Source organism: Impatiens glandulifera, chromosome 5 (genome assembly GCF_907164915.1).
Source record: "Impatiens glandulifera chromosome 5, dImpGla2.1, whole genome shotgun sequence".
Lineage (NCBI taxonomy): Eukaryota > Viridiplantae > Streptophyta > Magnoliopsida > Ericales > Balsaminaceae > Impatiens > Impatiens glandulifera.
In genome coordinates this window covers 35,323,057-35,344,368 of record NC_061866.1, presented here as the reverse complement: position 1 = coordinate 35,344,368, position 21,312 = coordinate 35,323,057, and the positions used below count along the sequence as shown (strand labels likewise).

Below are 21,312 nucleotides of genomic sequence, written 5' to 3'. Positions count from 1 at the left end.
CTTCTCCCCACATGTTATGTGGTAGACCAGAACTTAATAGAAGTGAATTCATCATTTCTTTTAATGTTCTATTTTTTCTCTCAACTGTACCATTTTGCTGAGGAGAATAAGGTGTTGTCGTCTCATGGATTATACCATGTTGAGCACATAGCTCGGCAAAAGGTGATTCATATTCACCTCCTCTATCACTTCTTAACATCTTGATCTTTTTACCAAGTTGGTTTTCAACCTCATTTTTATAAAGAGTAAATTTCTCTATGGCATCATCTTTACTTTTAAGAATATACACATAACAATATTTTGTGTTGTCATCAATAAAAGTAATGAAATATTTTCCTCCACCACGTGTTGGTGTTCCTTTTAAATCACACACATCTGTATGAATTAAATCAAGCGGTCTATTACTTATTTCAACGTTTCGAAAGGATTATCTCGTCAATTTCGCTTCAACACAAATTTCACACTTGTGTTTCTTATTAATTTCGAATGTAGGTATACTACTTAGTTTTATTAATCGATGCATCGAATCATAATTAATATGACCTAGTCTACCATGCCATAAAATGGAAGACTCCAACAAATAAATAGAAGACTTATTCTTTTCATTCATACTTGGCTTAATTGCCATTACATTTAGTTTAAAAAGCCCATCAGTAGCATAACCTCTACCTACAAACATTCCACCTTTGGATAAAATAATTTTATCCGACTCAATCACAATTCTAAAACCATGCTTACTTAGAAGAGATCCATATATCAAATTTTTCCTAATCTCTGGAACATACAACACATTAGTTAAAGTTAAATCTTTCCCTGAAGACAACCTTAACACCACTTTTCCTTCACCTTGTATGTCAGAAGTGGCAGAATTCCCCATGAACAACTTTTCACCATTCTTCACTTCTTCGAGGCTTGAAAATACTTCTTTGTTGGAGGAAACATGTCTTGTAGCTCCTGTATCAACCCACCACTCTCGTGGATTAGATCCCACCAAGTTAACCTCAGATATCATCGCACATAGATCCATGTCCGATAATCCTTGAGTCAAGTTAGCCTCTCGAACTCTTCTCGGCTTCTTGCAATTGGAAGATCTATGGCCCATGCCATTGCAATTGAAACACTTGCCCGTGAACTTCTTAGAGATTCCTCCTTTAGGAATAAGGCTCCGGTTTTTGACAAAAGAATTACGTTTCTTCTTGTCTTTACCATGCTCAACTACATTTGCTTTAGCCACATGTTGACTAAAGTATTTTTCTTTGAGGCGCTTTTATTTTCCTCTTCAATGCGTAGACGAATCACCAATTCTTCTACGTTCATCTCCTTTCGCTTGTGCTTAAGGTAGTTCTTGAAATCGTTCCAAGACGGTGGCAACTTCTCAATAATAGTAGCCACTTGGAAAGTTTCTCCCAAATTCATGCCCTCAACATGAATTTAGTGCAAAATTACTTGGATCTCTTGAACTTGTTTAATGACTGGTCTTGAATCTACCAATTTGTAGTCCAAAAATCGACCGACCATAAACTTTTTTGCACCCGCATCTTCTGTTTTGTACTTACGTTCAAGAGATTGCCATAGTTCTTTGGTCGTATTCTTTTCACTGTACACATTGTACAATGAATCTGATAAACCATTCAGCACGTAATTTCTACATAAGAAATCTGAATGGTGCCAAGCATCAATGGCCGAAGCCGCTTGCACATCAACTTTCGGATGCACGTTTGAATCCGACGATGAAGCCACGTTTGGCTCATCGATTTTGGGAGTGGGAGGATCCTCCGTGAGGAATCGCACAAGACTTAGGGTCGTGAGGTAGAAGAACATCTTCTGCTGCCATCTTTTAAAGTTTGAGCCATCAAACTTTTCTGGCTTATCCAAATGGTTAGCTAGAACCGGCATCCTCATGTTAGAAGTAGGTGTTTCGGTAGTCATTTATGAAACAAAACCAGAAACGTGTAAGAATCTGAGATAAGTAATATTTGAGACTGTTTTAAGATTGTTGGTAATCTTATCGCATAAAAATTACACGTAAATGATATATGAAAAATAATACAATGATAATAAAACAAATACAACAGATTATTTAAGAAATGAAGAAAAATCTTCTCGTTTGTTCTGAGGCCTGTGGAATCACAATTCCCTTAAAACAGTTTCACCGTCTCCCGTTTGTGCTGGAGAGTTTCGTCGGTGGCTGCTTCCCAGGGTACAACGGAACCTACAATGATTTAGCACAGAAAACCACTACAACAGCGAACTAGACAAAAGTACCTGAATCACAATCACCGGGTTTTGCACAAGAATGGTCGAGTCAAGAAACTCGAAGAACACTCACAAGAACACTCACAAGAACAAGGAAAGACTTTAGAATTCTAGAGAGAGAAGTGATGAGATGGTGTGTGGAGAGGAATACAATGTGAAGGGATATTTATAGTTGAAAATTAAACTCATAATCAATTCTTTAATCCAACGGTTACTAATCCATCATCCATTCATCCAACGGTTATCGTTGCTTGCCTTTTCATCATCTTTGCAAGTTACATCCTATAATAAATATTTTGTAGTTACAATGACAATTAACATCATTTATTAATTGCCTCATTCAAGACATTTATGTTAATTGTAACAATTAACAAATTTAATTGACAATGAATTTGATGTGAATTTCATTTGGATGAAATTTCACCTTAATTTACATTTGAATTTCATGTGAATTTCATTTGGATTAATTTCACTTTAATTCACATTTGAATTTCATGTGAATTTCATTTGGATTAATTTCACTTTAATTCACATTTGAATTTCATGTGAATTTCATTTGAATTAATTTCACACTTAATTCACATTTGAATTTGGTGTGAATTTCATTAGCCCAAATATCATTTCCATTTAATTTATTGAATTAGTTTAATTCCAAATATATATATATATATATATATATATTATAATATCTCTACTTGATTTAAAGATTTTAAAATTTTTAACCTTATTAATAATAGACAATTTATAAAATTCGCATTTACATTAGTAAAAGATGGACAATTACTAAGAAAGATCTCCGAGAGCGAAAGAATGCTCTCGGCGATATTTATTTTGTCGAGAGCACAGTGTTGCTCTCGATGATAATCTTATTATTACCGAGGGCGGAAGAATTCTCTCGGCGATAAGATTATTTTTTACCCGAGGCCGCTTCTCTTTCTTCTTCTCTATTCTCTCTTGGCTTCTGTTTCTCTTTTCTTTGGCGATCCCGCTTGCTTACTCCTGTTTGCGATAAGATCGACTCTTTCTTTCTCCAATCTCCAGAAGTCTATCATTGGTGGAGGTCTATTCTGGACAAGTCGGGATAGTTTGTGGAGTTCACCATCAAGAGAAAGGTAATCTTTCCCTCTCTCAATGATAACAATGCTAGATCTTAAGTTAAGACCACTGGTTATCTTAGAATCAATATTATATTCTTAATTTTGTAGAGTTCACCATAAATTTTCTTAAGTAATTGAAAATTGCTAAGTGAAGATAGTATTTCGAATTCGATAATGGTGCGAATTTCATAGTGTCCTGAATTTATCTATATTGTTTATTGGCCGATTTTAATATTTTCTTCAACCTAAACAACCTCACAACAAAAATCAGGTAGGTTTTAATCTTTTCCTGTCAACACAGAAGTATGTTTCCACTATTCTATAGGTTAATTTACTACTTCTTAGGTTGGAAATTGCTAAGTGAAGAACATTGGTGGATCTATACATGTTGTTTATGTTCAACTTGCATAACCCTTAGAAGGATCTGTTGGAGTTGGTCTTCGTTTATATCTTGAATCTATTACTCTAAACTGACTTTTTTTTATAAATTGAAGAACTTCTAATAGAACTTCATCTATTTTTAAATGAATAGCAGTAGTAAATTAATAGCAATAGTAATTGAGTAAATTCAGCTATAAATGAATAGATATATATAATAATTGAGTAAATTCTCTTTAATCATTGGCTGGTCAGTTACCTCTATTTCTCTTCTCTGTTTTTATCTATGCCAACTTTCAAGATCATATATATAACAGAAAGATTTGAGATGCTTCCTTCACATAATTTGGATAATGAATTATAGAATCTTATTACCATCTTTACACAAAGGAAAGTATCAAGTTTTTTATCAGTTTTATTTTCAAATTTAATTTTTAAAAGATCTTTCTCAGATCCTTTATGAGTTTTGTAGTCCCCATTTATTTTAAAGACCTGACAAATCAGGTATACTTTTTAATTTATTATGGGAATTGTTGTCATATACTTTTACTTTACCACGATAAGTGTGCAAGAGAACATTCATTTTGGATGGGGCCTATATTTTTCATAATTATGTTGGTCATTAGAGTTGTATACAATCAAGCTTGTTTTCTTTACAAATCATATCCAATTCAAGTGTGGTGTGGGACTTTTGACTTTAATGATATATTATTCCACTTCGATCCCATTCGTTGCTGTTTTGGTTTTTAATATATAGCTGATTATTTAACACTTTCTTCAAGAATAGAGCTAAAGCTCTCGGTAATTATTAAATATTTTTGTCGAGAGTCTTTGATTGCTTTTGGTGATAATTTATTAACTACGGTTTAAAAGTCTTATTTATTTCTAACTACGGTATATAAAAGTCTTATTTATTTTTAACCGTAGTTAAAAGTCTTAGGCATTAACTCTTGACGACATTAATTGCGGGTTTTATAAAACCAAGTGATAAAAATTGGCTTAAAAAACCAAAATGTCACGGGTTCGATATCATTTGGATGTATTTTGAGTTAAAACCGGGGCATGCTTATGGAGTTTTATGTTAGTTCTCTTTGATTAAAAAAAGTTGTTGTTAATAGTAAAACTTTTAACTACGATTTATATACCACAAAACATTAACTATGATTTTTATAAACCACTGTTATTTTTAACTACGGTCTTAATTACTGTCGTTAAATTTTGCCAATAATAACATATTTTTTACTAGTAGGTCTAAATAGTTTTGCTACACAGACTAGGCATATAAATAGATTAAAAAATAGATAAAGTTTTTTTCTATAATAAAGTTTTACTTTTGGTAAGACGCGAAAAAAATGTCACTGTCTAAACAAAATGCTACGCGTTGACAAAACATGTATATTTTTCATCTGAAACATTTATACAATTTATTCCCTAAAAATATCTCATATGATTTTTGTTGGGAGAAGTTTTGAGAGTCAAAAATTTCATTCAAGATCTCGTTCCTTGAATTGAGTGCTATTCACGGTGGAATTCTTAAGAATAATATGTGCATGAAAAAAAGTTATATGTTAGGATCGGGATTACCAAAAAAGACTAGGGTCTCTTAAAGGTGAACGCTTACACACACACTGGTTGATAATAACCCTGTTAGAGGTTAATATCGATCTCTATTCTTCGCAAGTTGTCACAAACTCTTGAATTGATTTCAAGTGCGGAAGTGTTTGTTTTGACTTGAAGCAACGATTAATCGGTTTGGAAGATACAGAAAGTAAAGAACACAAGACACAAGAGATGTTTATAGATGTTCGGAGTAAAATCTCCTATGTCACCCCTTCTTCTCGACCTCGAGAAGGATATTCTTCTCAACCTTGAGAAGAATATTCACTAGAAGATTTGGTTTGATTACAACACGTATATAAACCTAGTCGAACAATCAGGAATTAGCTACTGCCTGTTTTCGAACTCCTAGCACACACAACAATTGTTGATAAACACTCTATCAACTTACAAAGAAGTCACAATAATGGAAAAGTGATACAACGATTTTCGGTATGAAAACACTCTCTCACAGAAAATATGCTAAGATAAGAGCTTGTAGAGAGTTTTATTAACACAAGAGTCCAGATGATCAAGTCTGCTTCTTCTATTCTTTGTTTAATCTTCTTATATATTCAAAGCACAATACAACGGTCACATTTGCTCCAATGGACACCAGTCCTCTTTTGATTTGCTTAGCTTTAGAATGGTACAATGGAGAAGATATTCTTTGATCTTGTCTGTACTTTTATGAGAGTAAGTTAAAATTCATTAATGGAGCCTATTATACTAGGAGCGTTCATTGTAAAGGATTTGAAATAATCTTGGTATATGTGGCAGTCTTCTTTAGTTCTGTCTTTGCTGCTGGGTCAGACTGTCCATCTCAAATTGGTGATAAACTATTTTTCCAGACTACCCATAAATGATGCTTGATCAGATGCCACATTTGATCAATAATCGGTCCTAATTTAAATACTGAAGACATTTAATACTAATCTTATTTAATACTGAACATACTTCATTAAATACCGAAGTAATTAAATACATGATTCATTTAATAATGCTGAAGTCATTTAAAATCGGAACCATTTAATAATACCGGAGTCATTTAATACCGGAGTCATTTAATAATGCCGAAATCATTTAATATCGGAGCCTCATATAATGTTGAAGTCCTCTTAAATACTGATCTCATACCTAAGCATTTAAGATACTACCGATTTCGTTTCATTAAATGCCTTAAGATACTACCAATTCTGCATTTACATACTACCGATATTTGAGATAGTGTCGGATGAGAGATACTACCGGTTTCGCATTTACATATTATCAATATCTAAGATAATGTCGGATGAGAGATACTACCGGTTAGGGGTGGTCAAAAATCCGATCCAAACGATCTGATCCGTTGATCCGGCCGATCCAATCCGAAAAAATCTGAATCCGATGAATCGGATTCGGATATCGATCCGATCCGATAATTTTACCGGATATTCGGATCGGGAAAAAAATCGGATATTTGAAGTCCATTCGGTGATTTTTAAAATTTAAAAATAAATAACGTATTTATAATAATTACAAACACAAATAGAATTATATCTCTTCCTTTTGTTTTCTTTTCCATTTCCCTTTACAAACCTAAACAAAAATATTATTAAATAATTACAAACTCAAACAAAAATCTCTCTCTTCACTTTTTTTTCTCCTATTTTCCTTTACAAACCCACAAATCCAAACAAAAAAATATATTTTCCCTTTGTTTTCCTTCTCGTTTCTCTTTAGATTTGTTTGTGAATCTGTTCTCTTTAGATGGAGACCTTACTTTAGAGCTCAAATAGTCATTAATCATCGGAGGCTTGGAGGCTGGAGCATATAAAAAAATTAGAAATATGAAAAAAAATCGGATCGGCGGGTATCCGGTTGGTCGATCCGATCTGATCTGATGTTTTCGGATCGGATAGTGGTCGGATATCGGGTCGGATACGGATCGCAAATTATAAAAAATAGAAGCAGATATCTGATCTGAAATACCGGATCGGTAGGTTTGGCCACCCCTATTACCAGTTCCGCATTTACATACTACCGAAGTATAAGATAATGTCGAATGAAAGATACTACCGGTTCCGTATTTACATACTACCGAAGTCTAAGATAATGCCGGATGAAAGATATTACCGGTTCTGCATTAAATACTACCGAACTAGAGAAACTACCGGCTCCGCATGACATACTACTGAATACGCCCTTGCAAACTATTGACTTGTTTACGTGGCAATTTCGGTATTTTCTCAGTCGGATGCACAACTTCCCTAAAATAATAGAACTCAAATTATTAGTGTGACAGGCGAAAGTACTTACTAACTTACTACAACTTTGTTGTTATCTTTAAAACAATTAATATATTTAAAATGACTTAGCAGTTATATATATATATATATAATTGAACTTAGTTGTTAGGATCTAGATAGCCGCTGGAGGACCGGGGTTGAACCGGTTAGCGGTTCTCACTCGAAAGGTGGTGGTTAATCCGGTTAGAGATTAACACCGGGGTTTCAATACTACACAACCTGTCACAAACTCTTGAACTAGGTTCAAGTGCGGAAGAGGTTTGCTTTCAGGTTGAAGCAGCACACTTGTATGATAGGCAGAACCGGCTTCGAATGATGAAAGTTAAAGAGAATGGTGGGTCGGTTTCGGTAACCTGGTGATTCGGCTTAGATAGAGTTAAGTGGGTTGGAGCGGTACGGATAGGTTAGATAATGGAGCCGACAGAAAGTAGATGACAAGACAGGTTTTATGGATGTTCGGAGATGAAACTCCTACGTCACCCCTTCCTCTCGAAACCGCGAGATGGATTTTCACTAAGGAATACAAATACAATCCGATCGAGACTTATTTCCTGCTCGATAACACTCTTACAATTTATACCGGAATTGTAAACTACACACACTAGCACTCAGGCTTTCTCTAAAGATAGAACGCACTGTTTTCACTTGTAGATTAAATGCTCTTAGAATTTCTCACTTGTCTCACTGTGTCTCTTGTGTCGCACATTTACTCTTCTTCAACTGCCCCTTTTATAGGTGAAATATGCCAACGGTCATATTTCACTACCTTAAATCTGATTGGCTGAGCAGGGGTACAGAGGTTCAGTGATTCAGTGATTCAGACCCTGCGGTCATCTTTTCAGACCTGACGGTCAACCTCAGACCTGGCAGTCTGTTCTTCCGGTGTGTAAGACAAACCTGCTAGGTTTGTCTTTTACTCAATGTAGACACTGTCTGTTAGACAGTTGTCTATCCTTGGAAGATTTCCTTTCTAAGTTTCCTGAAGTGGAAAGATCCTGTAGGACTGTCTTCTGCAGCCTGCAGACTTTCCTCAGACTTGTATGAATATGGAAGTGTTCAGTCTGTTCCTTTGGTATCATTCTCAACAGATACCCGAATTGTCTTCTTGTACTGGTCGGTCATTTGACTTAACCGGATGGTTTCCGGTACGAGTGATGTAACCGGACTTCTTCTGGTTATTCCTTTGCCTTGTGGCTAGTCGGCTGTCTGATGTTTCCGGTTTTAAGCTTTGGCCGATCATTTCTTTGTGCGGTTATATTTTAAGTGTTCCTGGTCGGTTTAATGACTTGACCGGCTAGTTTTCTTTAGCCGATTCTTTTATTTGTCCGGTCCGGTTCCTTGTTCCTGCATGGAAGATTTATTTAAGTTAGGTTTATGTGAACCGGTCTAATTTTATCTAACATTAGTTTATTCATTATTCATTATTAAAACTTTTTTATAAATTATATTCTAGCAATTTCTCTTTTTTGATTATTTAAACTAAATATTCAAAACTAGGTAATTTTATAATTATTGGCTAATTCTCCTCATTTAATTAGCAAATTTAATCTTACAATTTCTCCCTTTTTGATTATTTAAAATAAATATTCAAAACATGGTACTTTTATAATTGTTGGCTAATTATTTTAAGTTGATTATCAAATTTAATCTATCAATTTCTCCCTCTTTGATTATTTAAAATAAATTATCAAAGTCTTCTATTTATTTCTTAGCTCTAATACCACTTTTTAGGATCGGGATCGCCAAAGAAGACTAGGGTCTCTCAAAGGTGAACGCTTACACACACGCCGATTGATAATAACCATGTTAGAAGTTAATATCGATCTCTATTCTTCGCAATTTGTCACAAACTCTTGAACCGAGTTCAAGTGCAGAAGTGTTTGTTTAAACTTGAAGCAATGGATAATCGGTTGGGAAGATACAAAAAGTAAAGAACACAAGACACAAGAGATGTTTATGGATGTTCGGAGTAAACTCTCATACGTCACCCCTTCTTTTCGATCTCGAGAAGGATATTCTTCTTAACCTTATAAAGAATATTCACTAAAAGATTTGATTTGATTACAACACGTATACAAACTCATTCGAACAACTAGGACTTAGTTACTGCCTGTTTTCGAACTCCTAGCACACACAATACTTGTTGATAGACACTCTATCAATTTACAAAGAACTCACAATAATGGAAAAGTGATACAACGATTTTTTGGTATGAAAACACTCTCTCACAGAAAATATGCTAAGACAAGAGCTTGCAGAGAGTTTTATTAACACGAGAGCCTAGATGATCAAGTCTGCTTCTTCTGTTATTTCTTTAATCTTTTTTTATATCCCAAGCACACAACAACGGTCATATTTGCTCCAACGGATACCGATCCTCTTTTGATTTGCTTGGCTTTAGAATGGTACAATGGAGAAGATCTTCTTTGATCTTGTCTATAGTTTTATGAGAGTAAGCCAAAATTCATTAATGGATCTTTTTATATTAGGAGCGTTCATTATAGAGGATTTGAAATAATCTTGATATATGTGGCAGTCTTCTTTAGTTCTGTCTCTGTTGCCGCATCAAACTACCCATCCCAAATTGGTGATAAACTGCTTTGCCAGACTGCCCATAAAGGATGCTTAATCAGATGCACTACCGAATACGCCTTTGCAAACTACCGACTTGCCTACATGGCAATTTTGGTATTTTCTCATCCGGATGCGCAGCTTCCCTAAAATAATAAAACTCAAAATATTATTTGCAGCTGGTGAGATTCGAACTCTAAGACCCGTGTGACAGACGATAGTACTTACCACTGTAATACAACACCTTGTTGTTATCTTTAAAACAATTAATATACTTGATAATGACTTAGCAATTATATATATATATATATATATATATATATATATATATATATATATATATATATATATATAATTTAACTTATATATTTAATTGAACTTAGTTTTATCCATTCATTATTAAAACCTTTTCATAAATTATATTATAATAATTTCTCCCTTTTTGATTATTTAAACTAAATATTCAAAACTTTGTGATTTTATAATTATTGTCTAATTCTCCTAAATTAATTAGCAAATTTAATCTTACATTATATTATGTTAAGTTATTGTCGTATGTGTCACGAGGAGGACAATTCACTTACTTTTGTATTGTCGAAGTGACTAATATTTAGAGCATTTTGTAGAATATTATTAGAATTCACTAGGTGATACATTTGTCTTTGGGTAGTTGCTAAGAATGTTAAATTGATGTAGTTGATATTCTTTATTTAAATATTTGAGTTACAATCCAAATTATGTTTTAATGGACTATTTAGTTGGAGAAAAATCACTGAATATTTAATAATCATTGTCGTCTGATACGTAATATTTATAATACTATTATTATGTTTTTTGAGATTCGTTCCGGAAAGCCGCTATAATATTGGTTGGTAAATTAATCGTTCTTCTCGAAAACCAATAAACTCGATAATTTACTAGTTAACCTGGTTTATTTTAATTTAGTTTATTTTTATTATATTTTTTTCTTCTACTTGTGCTTCAACTTATTATATTTTTAATATATATATTCATTTGTGTAAATGACTAACTATACACATAACCATGACACTAAAATTTTAAAATTATTAGGAACTTAGTTCTATATCAAAATTTTAAAATTATTAGGAACTTAGTTTTATATCATAATAACATCCATCATAAAAAATCTAAATTATATAATTTCCTTTGTAACATTAACACAAAATATCTTTTAAAAAATATTCTTATTATCCTAGTTATACTTGTCTTCAATGCTAATTTATTCAATAAAATTAATATAACAATATGCTTGTACAGTTTATACACGAGTCAAACTTTCATATAATCAATTATATTATATTTTCCATAATTTTATAACATAATATTTTTTTTCAAAAAATTATAAATTATTATAGAAAATTATAATATTTACACTATTTAGATGAAAAAATATATTTAAATAAAAAATTTAATAAATAAATAAAAATAAATTAATTAATATTCATTAATTATTTATAAAGCATTTTAAGGTCTTGTTTGGATTTGATTTTCTAAAAAATCTTGATTATTTAAAAAGTAATAATTGATGATAATTTCAAAGATGAAAATTATTATTTTTTTAATAAAATATAAAAAAAAATATTAATATATAATAATAAAATAATAAATAATAATTTGTAGTAAGAATATTTTTATATTTTTAATTGATGAATTCAGTAATGTGATGAAAGAATAAGAAATGAAACAATATGTTTTTTTAATTTGATTATTTAAATAACCCAAACCAAACAAACTTATTTATTTAAATTTTTAATACATTAAAATGATTTAAGGCATATAAAATTTGAAAAAAGAGAAAATAACTATTAACTAACAATAAATAAAAGAAAGAGAGGTGAATGTGTGAGAGAAAGATTATATTTTGAGTTTCATCCATTCCAACTAGGTACTATTTTTGGACAAGTTTGGTAGTTTTCCCTAACATTTCTGCTTGTGATGTATCAATCACTAGATTGCCCAACTGTTCAGCTATCTAGTGTTGTATCCATAATTAGATTCTTCTTTTTCATAATAATAGACTATTTTCTTGCAGCAATAATTTGAACCATTTTATCTTTGAACTTGTTTGATTCTAGTTATTTAAGGATTTTAAGTGATTTCTTTTTATTAATTCTTGTTTATTGAAAAAATAAATTATTTAAATTTTTAATTGAATGAATTATTATAATACATTTTATATTTAAACTAAAATTTTATAAAACTAAAATAAAAATAGTCTAATTAATCGAACTTAACAATTTAATTATTAAAAAGAAGTACAAATATAATGATTAAATTTTAATTACAAATTTCAAGAAAATCAGAAATAACAATAGATATATTATAATTGGATAAATTATGAGAATCCATTATCCCTGAAGAAATATATCAATCAAATAAATAAGAAATATCAATATATACCAACATGGTCTAGGACTCAAATCACTCACACTTAATTAAATAACCAATTATTTTCTACCAATAAATTATAACTCAATAATTCACACTAAAACACCATAATAATTTATATGTTCAGTTCTATAGTTTCATAAAACTATTGTTCAACTAACTTTTAATATATTAAATTTCATCAACTATGCATAAATCCAACAACTAAATTTCAATAACTATGCTTATAAAAACAACACAAAACTTAAGTAGGTAGTTCAGTAGAGAATAAAATAATTAAAATAGTTTTTATATTTAATATTTTAAAACTGGAATAAAATATGCATGTCTTCCCATTATTTTCATGACAATGCAACAAATTTATATTAATAAATTTTGTTGTTTTTAAATTCGTGTTGACTTGACTTTATAATTATAAGATTAGTTTGATTCAGCTTTTTCTAAGCTTATAAATGTCAATTTATTCTCATTTTTAATATAATCTCAACTTATTTAATGGTTAAGTTTAAGTATGTTTAATTCAGATAGTTCATTTTATTTATTTTTTATAATATAAGGTTATATATTTATTAATTTAATTTTAAATATTAATAAATTGTTTAAATTAAGAAAATAGTATATTAAAAAATAAATTATATTAATTCTTATAAAAAAAATTTAATATATAATTTTAAATATTAATAAATGACATAAATTTAAAAATAATATATTTTAAAATAAATAATTTATAAATATATAATTTTAAATATATTTAATATAAATATGATATAAAAAAATATATAATTATATATAAAAATATTTAATATTATTTAAAAATCTACAGTCTCATTTTTCTTTCATTTAAAATTGTCTTTTTTCTTTATTTTATTTTTAATTTTTTTTTTAAATATTTAAATGATTCATTAAATAAAAAATAATAATTTATTATTATACATTTATTTACCTTTCCACACACTTCCTTCCATCTTTCTATTATAATATTTCTTTTAGATAATTAATTTAAATTAATTTAATTTTCAAAATTATAATTATAAATGAAAAAAATAAAAGTTTAATTATATTTTATATATTTTTTTAACTATTTTATATATTAATTATATATATATTATAAATAATAAATAAAAATGTATTTAAATGTATGTTTTATTATTATATTAATTTTATATAAATATATATAAAAATATTAAAAATAAATAGAATTGATGAAAAAAATGATAAAATAATTAAAAATAAATTAAATAAATGTGAGACGAGTGAATAAAATAATTAAAAATTAGAGAAAATAAATAAATAAATATTAAAAAAAACGATGACTTAAACTCTAAGAAAATAGAAAAAAAAATTTAAACAAATAATTACTTTTGATAATAAGTTTGTGTGTAAACTTATTATGCAAAAATTACTTAACAATCTATGACACCGTTTATATAATTTGGTTTAAATAAAAAAAAAAAAAGAAAAGAGACAAGCCCCTTTTTTTTGTTTTAAAAAGTTATCTGAAAAGTGAAAAAATATGATTTAAATATATATAAAAGTTTAATTTATAAAAAAGTGAAAAATATACATATAAAAAAGTAGTTTTTATATTAAATTTACAGATAAAATGTATGTTATAAAAATTGTTGATATTAGTCTTCGCTTCATTAGTTTTGCTTTTTCCAACATTATTAGATAGAGAGAGAGAGAGTGTGTTTTCTGAAAAAGAAGTGATGAATGAGTTAAAGCCCAGACCTGAAAATTCCACACCATTAACGCCGTTAGGATTCCTAGAGAGAGCTGCAACAGTTTACGGCGACTGCACATCGATCATCTATAACTCTGTGACCTACAATTGGTCGGAGACCCACCGGCGATGCCTTCAGCTCGCTTCATCCATCCAATCCATCGGCGTTCGCCGAAACGACGTCGTCTCCGTTCTCGCTCCAAACATCCCGGCGATGTACGAGCTCCACTTCGCGGTTCCCATGGCAGGCGCCGTACTCAACACTATTAACACCCGTCTCGACTCCCGCACCATCTCCGTCCTCCTCCGTCACAGCGAATCGAAACTCATCTTCGTCGACTACGAATCCTCGTCCCTGATACTCGAAGCTCTCTGCCTCTTCCCACCGAATTCTCCCCGTCCCTTACTCATCCTCATCAATGAGGTCGGTCAAGTACTCGAATCCCCGACGACGACCACCCTTGATTTATCTCCACTTATGAGGATTTTGTGAACAAGGGTCGTCAGGACTTCGAGTGGGTTCGACCGGTTAGCGAGTGGGATCCGATTGTCCGCGAGTGGGATCCGATTGTCCTAAACTACACCTCCGGGACCACTTCACTGCCGAAGGGTGTCGTCCATTGCCACCGCGGGATTTTCATCATGGCCATTAATTGTTTAATGGATTGGGCGGTGCCGAGGCAGCCGGTTTACTTATGGACCTTACCAATGTTTCACGCCAACGGTTGGTGCTTACCATGGGGAATTGCGGCGATGGGCGGCGTTAACGTATGCCTCCGTAAATTCGATACCGCTTCCATATTCGAAGCGATTCGTGTACACAACGTGACCCACATGTGCGGTGCCCCAATTGTTCTCAACATGTTGACAAACAGCCCAGATGGGAAACCACTCATAAACCCGGTTCAGATTATGACCGCCGGCGCACCCCCACCAGCAGCCATGCTCTTGAAAACTGAGGCATTAGGTTTTGTTGTCAGCCATGGATATGGGTTGACGGAGACGGCTAGCATGGTGGCGTCATGTGCCTGGAATCCAAACTGGGATAAACTATCGCCTGAGAAGCGGGCTCGGATGAAGGCGAGGCAGGGCGTGAGAACGTTGTTGATGACTGCGGTGGACGTGGTTGATCCTGAAACCGGTAAGAGCGTGAAGAGGGACGGGACGAATCTTGGTGAGGTAGTTATTCAGGGAGGAGCTTCAATGTTGGGTTATTTGAAAGACCCGGTAGGAACTTCCAAGTGCATGAAAGACGGATGGTTTTACTCAGGCGATGTTGCGGTGATGGAACCGGACGGGTATTTAACGATAAAAGACCGATCGAAAGACGTGATAATAAGCGGGGGAGAGAATGTTAGCAGCGTGGAGGTGGAGTCGGTTCTCTATACGCACCCGGCGGTGAACGAGGCTGCGGTGGTGGCGAGGGACGATGAGTTTTGGGGGGAGACGCCGTGCGCTTTTGTGTGCCTGAAGGAGGGGATAAAAGTGGGGGCATCGGAAAAAGAGGTGGTGGAATATTGCCGTGAAAGGTTGCCTCATTTCATGGTGCCGAAGACGGTGGTATTCATAAAGGAACTGCCAAAAACTTCTACCGGAAAAATTAAGAAATTTGAGCTTAGAGAGCAGGCAAGGGCAATGGGTCCAGGAATTAAGATGAGTCGTCTCTGAGTTTACCAAATCTTATCCTATTTTCTTGAAAATGATGCACCGTGAGTAATTGTACGATTCACCAGCATTAACTGCCTAAATTATAAATAAAAAGTAATAAAATATTTCGATATTTGTAATAAGATTAATAGTTTAAATTTGTATTTATGCAATAAATGTTTAAATAGTTATTCTTAATAAAAATATATATTAAAGACCTATTTATATATAAATTAATTTGATTAAATTTTAAAATAAATTATTTATAGAATATATACAAATATAAATTATTATTTTTATTAAAAAATAATATTTTTATTTATAATAAAATAATTAATTTAAAATATTTACTATATATTATTAAAAATATATTTTAATTCATAGATGAAGATAGCTAATTTAGATAATTTAAGGTGATCTTAATATTTTTAAGTTCAAAATAGAATTACTTATTTTATAAGATTATATGGTATGAGGTGATAAAAGTACATTATGTGTATTTAGAACTTAATTTTGGATTAGAGTTAAATTAAATAAAGAAAACTTAGGGGATAAGAGTAGTTTTGAAAACAACAAATATCATATTAATTTTCTATATTTAAAATAATAAAAATTAATTTGGATTAGAATTATTATTTTAGAAGTTATTTATTTATAAAAAATAAAATCAAGAAATTTATTGAAATAATCCTGATTTATTAAAATGTCTATTCTTTTTTATAAAAATATTTAAAAGATATTAATATATAATCATAAAATAAATTTATTTTTTTAAATAAATAATTTTAAATATTTTGGGTTAAATCCAAAGAAATAAAGGTCAAATTTTCTTTTCAAAGAGCCATTCATTTCTTGTTCTCTAAATGTTCAAATAAATTGACTATCTCGGACATTCTTATTTGATGTTTACCGCTCTTTAAATGTTCAAACATAATAAAAAATCTAGGACATTCTCATTATGTTTCCCACTCTTCAAATGTTAAAATAAATAAAAATCTAGGACATTCTCATTAAATGTTCCTCTATTAAGTTTCAACAAGTTAGTTCAACCACTCAATTTTCAAATAAGAGAGAATACAACAAATAAAGAAAAATATTAGAATAAAAATCCTAAATTTCCTTGCTCTTCTCAAATCATAGGATGATGTAGTCTTTATCTCCATTTTTTTATTAAATAATAAATTAATTAATTAAAATTTAGAAAAAAATATATTTGTTAGGATCGAAGACAATAATAGAAGGGGTTCAATACTATTTCTAATTTTCATTTAAATGCGATTTTAATCCTGTTAAGGATTGAAAATCTGTTTCTATTATTGGACAAATCGTAGTAATCTTTTGAATGGTTACAAGTGCGAAAAATATAATAATAAATGAAGCAATAAAGAGACAACACAAAATTTTATGGATGTTCGGAGATAAAACTCATACGTCACCCCTTCTTTTATTTACAGAAGAATTCCACTAGAAGACTTTGATTTGTATAGACGCTACACAAACCCATTCAATTCATAAGTCTTAACACTTGTCTGTCTCAACTTCTAGCTCTCACATTATCTTGTTGAATAAACAACTATCTTTTCAACTTACACAAGTAAATGATTATCGAATTATACAAAGGATTATCAAGTAACTTTCTTGTGTAACTGTCGTGTCTCAACGTATATGCGTAATGTATTAACTTGTAAATGAACGGCGAGAGAGAATCGAAAAACTGGAGGCTTCACTATTGTTCTCTGATGCCTTTTTATACTTGAAACTTGGCAACGGTCGAATCCATTTTATCGATACGTGGCAACAATACGTTTTTCGTATGCTTGGCGTACAGGATTTTAGTGCGCAATGGAATGAATTTTCGTTTATCGTTTTGAATGTTAGAGCAAAAAGTTGGTTGTATATTTTGTCATATTGTAGTTTATGAGTGCTCAACTACTTGACTTATCTGATAAGCATTCAGTTGATGTGGAAATCAGCAGATAGCGAGCTTTGCTGATGATTAGCTCTGCTGATGAGCTACTGATAGCAAACTTAGCTGTTGATCAATTCTGCTGATAGCGAACTCAGCTATTGAACATTTATACTGATGAGTTACTCTAGTGATAGCGAACTCAGTTGTTGAACAGTTCCGCTGATGAGCTACTCTGCTAATAGCAAACTCAGTTGTTAATCAGCTCTGTTGATGAGCTACTCTGATGATAGCGAACTCAGCTGTTGAATAGTTCTGTAGATGAGCTACTCTGCTAATAGAAAATTTGGCTGAACAATTTTGCTGATGAGCTACTCTACTGATAGTGAACTCAGCTGTTGATCAACTCTGCTGATGATCTACTCTGCTGATAGCGAATGTTCAGCTGATGGCAACTCTGTTGTTGGCGAACTCTGCTGATGGAGTAGCTCAGCTGATAACGAGTCTGCTGATGGCAAGACTGCTGTTGGCGAACTCTGCTGATGGAGCAGCTCAACTGATAGCGAGTCTGTTGATGACAAGTCTGCTGTTGCGAACTCTGCTGATGGAGCAACTTAGCTGACAACGAGTCTGCTGATGGAAAATCTATTGCTGGTGAACTCTGTTGATGGAGTGAGTCTGCCGATGGCAAGTCTGTTGTTAGCAAACTCTGTTGTTTGATCAACTCTGTGTTGTCAGCGAGTCTTTGATTTTATCTGCGCATTAACACTTTGTTAAACTAAATTTTATTCATTCATCAAAAATCATGTGTGTTCATTTTAATTATCCTAAATTCATTTTAATCAATTAAAATGTTTTTCATAATTTAACTTAATTTAACGATTTCCCCTTTTAACTTAATTTAACAATTTTCCCTTTTTATTTTGTAATTTTTCTTTAACTTAATTTAACAACATCAAATTGAATTTGTCATATCATATTTTGTGGGTATTTATATGTGCCAAACGTATTTGAATAACCCATGAATTTGTATGATTAAATATTGAAATTCAAAATGAAAACACTATTTAATTAGCATAAAGTAAAGTTGATAAAAAGAGATTGACTACTAACAGACAAGTGCTCCTAACATTAACTAACTGATACAAAAAGAAATAATTAAGTTAAAACTATCTACTAAACAATAACACTAACACTAAAACAAATCTTTTGGAAAACCAACATAAAAATACATGTAGTTTTTTTTTGTTGAAAATATTAAGGCACTACATACTCCATATTTCTCAAATATCTCCAATTTGAGTGAATTAGTTAAAATGTTTGTTGTCTGATTTCACTGAACCAATTCAATGATCACATTATTATTAGTCAGCTTCCAACAGAAAATGATTCCATAATGAATATGTTTTTGTTTTGTCATGCATTAATTCATTCTTGGATAATTTGAATATGGATGCATTATCACAGAAAAGAACAGTACAATTCTTTTAAGAATGATATAAAATTTGCAAAATTCTTTTCATCTCGTCATCAGCAACATGCTTATGTAGTCAATAGTGTGACTATTGGATGCTTCTTTCGAGGACCAGGCTACAACTCTTTTTCTAAATAAGAAGACATAGGCTGATGTGTTTCTTTTATTATCCAAATTCCCAGCATAGTTACTATCAGTATAATCTACTAATTCACTAGCACTTTTTTCTCATATAAGATTCGTAATCAGCACTACCCTTCACATATTTAAAGATTCGTTTAACATCACTCATATGACAAATAGTAGGTTTCTTCGTATATCGACTAATTAGACCAACACCACTAACCAACAATTTATTTAAACATTATTGAGTCAACTAACTCACCCTCTTCATCCTTTATCAACCTTGTACTAGGAACAATAAAACTATTTTATAGAATTACAGTCCATCATGTTAAATATATCAAAAATTTCAAAAATATACTTTTTTTGGTTAATAAAAACAATAAAAGAGCTTTGATCAGCTTTAACACCAAGAAAGAAACTCGTTTTACTAAGATTAGTCATTTTAAAATTTGACTCCATACTCATTTTGAATCCAGCCACTAAACAATCATCATTATAAGTAATGATTAAATTATCAATATAGAGTATAAAATAAGTAAGTTACCTTTGACAGTGTATTAGAGAGTGTTGCTTCAGAATGACATTATTTGAAACCTTCGCTAACGAAATATGAATATATGTGACAATATCAATCTCCGATTTCAATCTCATGGAGCTTGTTTTAGTCCATCTAAATCTTTCCTAAACTAATACACTTTGTGTTCCTCTCCTTTTTTATAAACCCTTGAGGTTGATCCACAAAATATCCTCTTCAAATTCCCATGTAAAAATTCACTTTTAACATCCAATTGATGAATGTTCCAACGTTTTTTAAGAGGAAAAGATATAATTATTCTCATGGTATCCCACCTAGCAATATGAGCAAAGAATTCATCCTAATCAATTTCATACATTTAAGCATATCCTTTCACAACAAGTCTAGCTTTGTGATTAGTAACTTCCCCAAGTTTAGTTGTATTGGTCTTGAAAACCCATTGGACTCCAATCTTATTACACCTTCGACAACTCAACCAAATTCCAAGTTTCATTATTTTCTATGCCTTCATTTCTTGTTTCATTGCTTTTAAACATTCATTGCTTCCTATTGCTTCCTATTGCTTCCGTAAATGAAATCGGATCAACAATAATATATAACGCCAAATAATTATAATCTTATTTATCCTCTAAGATTCTTTCTCGTTTTCATAATCATTCTGCAAAAAATGAGCCTTTTTGTTCTAGCCTGAATTGTGTGTTAAAGAATTATGTCTATGAGATTATAATTAGAGGAGGATGAAGTATTGACCTATGTACTAGAGGATGAACTATGTACTAGAGGATGAAGTGCTAAGGATGAAGTATTGACCTATGTACTAGAGGATGAACTATGTACTAGAGGATGCAGTGTTAATGTTTGTACTAGTTATATTCTCATTAATATTTGGTTCTCTTTCAACATTTTCTTCCTCATAATCATTGTCTTTATCTCCCTATATCTGTTCATTGACATTATCTTCTTTTGTTTGACTCCAGTTCCAACATTCAATTTCTTCAAATACAATATCTCGATTTATCGCAATTTTCTTGGAGATTCAATTATATAGTGCGTATGCCTTTGACACACCGCTCACTTTAAAAATAACATATTTTTGGCTTTTTGTCATCAGAATGTACTATTTTAAGGCACATGCATGTGAGAAATACATCAAAACACTCTAAAGTAATTTAGAGATAGTGTAGTTCCACTCCACATCTTCTCTGGTGTTTTCTCTTCCACTGATGTAGTGAGAGCTCTATTCATGATGTATGTGCACCAATGAACAACTTTTAACCAAAATACCTTTAGAACTTACTTTTCAGAC

The 21,312-nt window shown here is 31.5% G+C and overlaps 1 pseudogene; it reads left to right on the top strand.

Annotated features, from left to right (window-relative positions):
- Nucleotides 1-14,259: 14,259 nt before the first annotated feature.
- On the top strand, nt 14,260-16,024 carry LOC124940119 (annotated as a pseudogene).
- The last annotated feature ends 5,288 nt before the right edge of the window (nt 16,025-21,312 follow it).